Here is a 6,000-nt window from a genome sequence, read left to right as displayed (position 1 = left end):
GATATTTGGTCGTCCTGGAGATCCTCCAGTACCTACAAACGAATACGTGGACGAACTACGATAACGGCTAGAAGCCATCCATATTTTTGTGCATAAGAAGCTGCCATTTGAAAGTGAGCCCATGAAGACCGGATACGATCGACGAGCCAATTCAGCTGGGTTTAACGAAGGTGACAAAGTCTGGCTAAAAAATCCATTATGGCGGAAGGGACGTTTCCCAAAATTACAACAGGCTTGGGATTGTCCATATACCGATACTCGATGCATTAACGATGTTGTTTAAAGAATTCAGAAGGGATGTTGGGAAAAATTGGTGGTTATAGAATATTCGATGTAATTCTTCTTCCTCCTTCTTTTATCTCACTGCTGAGACAAATGTCATGTAATAAAATACCGCTATTATTAATTAATTCTTATTTTACTACTGTATCACACACTTTGTCGCTTCTTTGCTCTCCTTATTTCGCGTTGTATCGCCTCGTCGCTGAAACTTGACTAGCTCTTCCCATTTCGCAATAACTATTTATAGGCGCTGGACTCGTTTTAGAAAGATCCAGAAAGTGATATAAAAAAACCTGGTTAAGGGGTTACACATTTTTTCGTTATAAATATGTTTGCTTTGTTAAACAAAACTGTTAGACCTAACTCTAAGCAGATGTGTCAGAAGAAAAAAATTGTGTTTAAAATATTATACAGTAACATAATGCGTAATCTCAACATAAAATATAATCTGAAATGAGTGTATTTTAGGCTAATAGATTAATTAAATTTTACCTGCTATTATTTATTGATGCCTTTTTGATGTTTTTGTAATATAATAGTTACTTTTTTGCGACTTAGGCTAGATAAAACGCATTTAAACAATAATTGATTTTATAAATAGCACTTTAGTAAGAACGGTTTAAGTTCTTGGTAAGTAATTTAAGTACCAGTTGTAGATTGCGATTTCGATTTTATTGGATTCCATCAGCAAGTCGTAGGCAGTCGCAATAATCACCGGCCAATCCCGAAAATGTTCTATGCGGACAATTTTGTATGTATAATATCGAGTAATGCAGTATATGCGATACATCGAAATCCGTTCCTACCTAGTAGTAGTAGTAGTAGTAGTAGTAGTGGTAGTCGTAATAGTAGTAGTAGTAATAGTAGTAGTATGGAAATATTTCAATTACCAGAAAATACAACAGATGTTGAATATTTATTACCTGAAATAACTTTCTCCTTAGGTGACTTAGTTCTTTTATTATTATAATTAAAGAAATGATAAAGCTAAGTATTTACCTTTATAAACTGCAATATCAATAAATTTAGCTTCAGCAAAACAAATTGTATCCTAAAGTTGAAGCCTATCATTGCATTCCTTCTCGATACAATTACAAAGCAAAGATAATTTTACCTTTACAACGGTGTAGTCCACGTTAAAATATTCATATAGTGCTCGAAATTACAAAAGGATAGATGGCCCTCGTATGTTTCAATCGAAACTATTATGATGGCTGTTCAGTAAGTCGGTCAGAGAAAATTACGATCTGGACAATAAACCAACCCTAAGTGGCTATTGGAAACCAATTTGGGGAATTCAAACGATTCATTGAAAACATTTCGAAGAATTTACCGCTTGAAAATGCTGGATGCCACATGTGCAATTAAATGAAGGCGGCCTGAATTTTATTTGTATTTATGAAAATACAAGCTTCTAGAAAACGTTAATAATTATTTATGCTGCTTTTCTTCAATCAGATAAATTACAACAGTATGTATTCAACAAACTGCTTTATTAGAAGCTTCAATAGAAAACAAAAATGATTTGTCAGTTACATTTTCCTTGTAGTTGTGGGATAATGCTTGAATTTTTTAGAATTTAGGGCAAAAGTTGTTCAGTCTCAGCAAAAGTATTGACGTCACTTTTCTCATGAGGTTTTTAAACAGGTGTGTATTTTTCTTTTGTTTCAGGTAATTATCGTATGTGTCTTCACAGAGATTTTGATCAATCCATTACCGTGGCACTTATTTCTCGTAAGTAGCAATATCTTCATTTAAGTAGCTAATGTAAACGAAAACGCAATTAAGGACAATGATTTACAATAAATAAATTAACATTATCAACTAATTACTTTATAAAATTATATTGAAGTAAATAATTCAATAAATAAATAAAATTATACTCTTCCATTGTATATCATAATAATTATGCAAAATAACTTGCAAAAAAATTAAACGAACTCTGAATGTAGGTATATATAAATATGTATCATGTTGGATGTCAAAAAATGGGCATAAAGAGCCATTATATCGTAACACCTTTAAAACAGGCTAACAGCCACATTGAAGACACAATTTTGCATTGGATTTCGCGTCATTGCCTACTTATATTCTAGATCTTCATTTATCTTCTAGATAGTTGTCTTATACATAAGTGAATTAAATTAATTATGTTTTACAGAAAAGCAACTAATATTTAGGTTAACTGATATTTCTGTTGTTGGTATAGTAAGCCATAAAATATGGAACATACAAGTAATAGCAATTAGTAATAGTTTTTTACTTAAAAGAATGAGTATTATTTGCTATAAAGGGCTTAACACTTCTATTAAATAAGGTTTTCACGAAAAATTATACAGTACACATTGAAATTATGAAGGCTAGGGGTAAAGAGTACTATATCATATGGGGGGAGTGTTGAAAAAGTGTCCAGCTATAAGCAGTAAATAACAGTTCAAAAACTCTCCAAAATAGCTCTAGCGTAAGCAAAAGGTATGGTATGAATGTAACAGTTGTTGATGGATTGAAGTATGCCGAGTTAGAAAATTTAATATTTTTAGTGACCAGAACAGTTAGTGACAGTCCGGTATACCAAACCTCAACTATTTACGTAGTTCAAAGTAATTTTGTCCTTTGTTCATTTTTCTATCCTACACTGTGGCTCCGCCCTAATTTAACGCAGTTTGACTTACACTTCTTCACTACACAGATAGAACACCTTACCTCTACTCTCCATAATGGAAATATAGGTTGGTATGTGAAACATTCCTCTTAAAATTATAGAAAAGCATAATATAGCAAATACATAATAAACCTATTGAAGCCACTATCTTGTTGCTGAGTAGTTGAGATAATAATTTTTAAAGTCGTCGTCGGTCGTAGTAGCTGCGCTGTACGTGTTTCAGTATGATAAGTCGATATCTTTTTTAGAAAAGGTACTTGTCAAATGTTATTGAATCTAACAATAAATAAGATGGCGTTCACTATGCTGTCTGTACTTATCAATAGATAATTTTTAGATTTCCACAAAGTACTTGTTCTTTGTATTAAAAGGGAACATTTAATAATTATTGCTATCTTCTTAACTACATTTTCAGTTTCTTAAAAAATAGTAAAACAAAGAAGGGGAGTAAATGGAACGGTCAATTTCGTGATTGATCTTGCTTCACACGCCATGAACACTAATAAAACTTCTGCGAGATTTCGTGCAGGTCACGCTTAAATCTAATTTCCAACAAAGGAGGTTCATTTACAGCTATCACACGTTTTGGGGACAGTCGGGAATACTGTTGGGTTAATCGGTTTATGTTTTTGTTACGTTTATTAGCAGTTATAAATATATTTCTTAGAATTCGTGCATCTAGTCGTAAAAACACTTTATCTTGATAGCCTTTATTCAAGAAATCTCAGTATGTGTGCCCGTTTTCAGGTACAGAAAGGACAAATTACTAAATAGAAAGAAAACATTTTTTTACCGTTACTACGTTCGTGAAAATTTGAAGATTTGAAGGTATGTTTCTTATAACTGTGGTACAGTATTTCAAAAAGAACTATGTTTTCTATCAGATTAACATACAAATATGTAGAAGATTACTTCAAGTTAAATTTGTAGATTATTACAAAAAGTTTTGCTAATAATCCATTAATAAAATTTCCGAAACAATTACAAGTGCTTAGATTTATTTTATCGTTGAATATTTACTGAAGACATGCAGTGACGTAGCTGGACAGACAAGGACGTCGGTTCTGTTCACTATTAATTATTTAAAAGTATTTTTAACAGATTGTTTATGTGAATCGTAGCTCGTGGGAAAAGCTTGAACCTGAAATTTTGGGATCGCAGTACAGCACAGCTTTCAACTAAGGTGGCTACGCAAGTGACTCGTTTTTCTCCTCTTGATGGAATTTGCGAGCAAACTTGATATTTTAAGTTCTTTTAGCTGGTTCAAAATCTCATGAGCCTTTACACGCATCAGAGACGGACTTTGCTGCATTCATATTGTATCCACATTATGAAAACGTTGACTCTGCTGTTAACCATGTGTCTCATTATACAACTCTAAAGAAAACGATGCTTAACGTTTTTATACCGCAACCCCAAAGTCAAGGTTCATGAGATTCTGAACTACCTCTAGTATCTATTTTACAATGAATTTAATAGTGCACAACAGCCGCGTTTTCGTCCAATTTTGTTTATTCGTAGTGCATAGGAAAATGCATATTTTTGCATTCTAAAATGTGATGTATTTACAAAGTAAAGTAGTAATTTTTTCCTTGGGCATTAAAAAAAATGCTTAACGAATTTTTAAAATGCATACTGAGCGGCAAGACCAATCAAATTTGCATTCGCCGATTTTAAATTGAGATTAATTTGTTAAACGTTCATCCTATGCCTTTGTACACTCCAATTAAGATAATTGGAAAGGAGATGCGAACATTTCTGTCGCAGGCTGGTCTTACCGTGCTACGTCTCTTATTGAAGTGATGAGAGGCTTCGCTTTCCAGTCACGTAGGTCTGTTTTGTTACGCCTTCACAATACGCTGTCCTAGAAAAATACGAACGGGTCAATTAATAGATGTCCTTGCCGTGTTTTCCTTAAAACCCCCTCGTTGAATGACAAGCATTCACTCGTAGTCTTTTCTCACACACTTTCTAATCTTCGTACTAAAACCACTAAAAAAATTATAATGTTTTCTGTATGACGAATGATTTTATTACACAGATACTGTATAATTATAGATTATTGAAGATTATCAGACACTCGAATTTGTGGATTTTGGTATATAAGTTTAATATAAATTGATCATTTATTTAAGCATGTAGCAATGCCGTTGATAATTTTAGAAGTACTTAACATGGTAAACATTTAGAGTTAAAGAAAAATACTCGAAATCGATATGTTCGTAAATAAAATGAACCAAGATTGCCATAAATAAAAAGGAAGCGGAATTTGAAGAAGAGTATGAAATTAAAATACTGAGAAGTTATTATAAACTTCAATAGAACCCTGAATAACGTATAAATTGTTTTAGTAATGAGCACTTGCCTCTTGACTACTCTAAATAGGTGATAGTGATAATGTTAATAATCTTGTTATTTTCCTTTCACTTGACGAAGCCGGTATCTAGAGAAATATAACAGATTTTATTATTGTTTAAAAATAAAAGTTTAACTTTTACGTGTTTGTACAAATATAAAAATGGTTAACTGATTTAAATGTAGCTCCTCTTGAAACATGATTAAATATATGTTGTATTCTTCCTTTATTCCTGCATATATATCGTTAGATGGCAAATAAACTATTCCCTTTATATATCGTATATCAGATCATACTCCTTTCAATATAATGTATGCATGTCCGTTTAAATAGAACAATGCTCCTATGTTTAATATAGTAATTACAGTACATACTTTTACTTGAAACTCTTTCGTGTTGTCACCTTCGCTCTCACTTCGGTCGGATGCAAGTCTAACGATCCAGTGTACAGCATCAATTAGTAAGCCGATTGAATTATGTACTCTCCTCTGCACCTGTGCTCTATTCCTGTCAATAAACCTGATTGCCATATTGATTGACTGACTGCTGTTGCTTGCAGGAGAAGCCTATTACTACTTATCCGTATGGCCGTAAGCGAAGAGAATTAATTTTTGCCATTAATGAGAAATAGAGGAAGAACGTTGGGTTACTGCAGCTTAATCAAATCAGCCTCTCATTTGGTTGCCATATTGTCGTGAAA

Source organism: Agrilus planipennis, unplaced genomic scaffold (genome assembly GCF_000699045.2).
Source record: "Agrilus planipennis isolate EAB-ADULT unplaced genomic scaffold, Apla_2.0 scaffold166, whole genome shotgun sequence".
Lineage (NCBI taxonomy): Eukaryota > Metazoa > Arthropoda > Insecta > Coleoptera > Buprestidae > Agrilus > Agrilus planipennis.
This window is presented reverse-complemented; position numbering follows the sequence as displayed.